Raw genomic sequence first — 1,565 nt, 5'->3', positions numbered from 1 at the left:
GGGGTGGCAGCGAGAAATATCGCAATGAATATATAAGTCTTAAAATATAAAGTCCTATAATTTTCATAGGTAAGAAAACAATTATGTAAAATTTTATACTCTTTAGACTCACGAGAATGCTAACTATTTATTATTCGTAGAGAATTACCTTATGGTATGGTTTTATTATATTTTACCTTCATTTATTATTTTTTACCTTTAAATAATTTCTTTTGAATTGTAAACCGCGAACAGAAATAAAATGTTAAGGTTGACAACAAGAGAGATCACGTGGAATAATTTTGTTAATACATCTCCATAGCAACGACGACTTGGTGAGTTTTCTCGCCTCCTTTTTTTTTTTTTTCTCGTGAAATAATCAGAAATAAAAGTTAACAAGGTAATAAAACATTTACGGAATTACACTGCTTCGTTTAATTACGCCTTAGAATAACATTTCGTTTCATTTCTTCCTCTACACTTCCGGTCAGTTATAGGTGTAACTTTGAGAAGTAAAAAACTTAGGGATTAAAGTTGCCGAAGACTCACAATTAGAGGTTAAGTTATTTACCTTAAATTTTAACAAACCTCGTTTTAATGGTAAATCGAATGAACACGTTCATTGTGGAAGACGGAGACGCTGTAGGTTTGAAATTAATACTTGAACCTATCATTTTTAGAAGTACTGAAGAAATCCAACATAAGTGCAACTTGCAGTACTAAAGTCTTTGAACTGATTGATCTCAATTAGTTTACTTAACTACAAGGAAGTCCTGAAATATGGACACATTTCAGGACAAAGATTATGTTTGTTTGTTTTTGGCTGAAATTGGTTGTATGCTATGTACATCATGTTTTCTTCTAGTATCTTTCTCTCAGTGGGAAAATGTGTTTGGGTAAGGATGAATCTTTTGAAGGACATTTCAAGTCATGTATGCTAGTATTACTAGACCTTGAATCGCGGGAAACCTGCTTTATAACAATCGTCGCCCTTGGCTTACTTAGGTGCTGTGCGGCCACCGTTAAAACTCGGGTCTGAAGAGGATGTTCCACGAAATAATTTCATAAATTGATATTCGTGACTCGATGGGTATCGTTGCTCATTCACAAGCTTAGATTGGATTTTCGAATTGAATATTAGCGCCATCTATTAACAGTACATATGGTTAAATGAATTATAGTACTCCGCTACATCTCTCCCTGTCATAGACTAAAACTATGAAAACGAAACTAAGGCTTAGTGCAGTGGCGTAGCAAGGGTTCTCAGCACTCGGGGGCAAAGACACTTTTGGTGTCCTCACCTTTGAAATGTTTTGATTATTTGTTTTGTGACTCATTACCCATTTAATGACAATAACATAAAGAATTAATTACCGCCTTACACAGGCCTAAAATAAAGTCACAATATAACATCTCACGATATCACAACTGTAAACCTGGAACTGAGGAAGTATAGCCTACTAGGTGTACTTATATAATTTGTAAACCATTTTGATATTTATGTCAACCAGTATTGTTCAAAGTCACATAGCTAGAGTAATCTTTCAAGCATGCAGAATAAATTTCTGTTATATCCCTAGTTTTGA

Source organism: Limulus polyphemus, unplaced genomic scaffold, assembly GCF_000517525.1.
Source record: "Limulus polyphemus unplaced genomic scaffold, Limulus_polyphemus-2.1.2 Scaffold3794, whole genome shotgun sequence".
Classification (NCBI taxonomy): domain Eukaryota; kingdom Metazoa; phylum Arthropoda; class Merostomata; order Xiphosura; family Limulidae; genus Limulus; species Limulus polyphemus.
Note: the sequence above shows the minus strand (reverse complement) of the source record.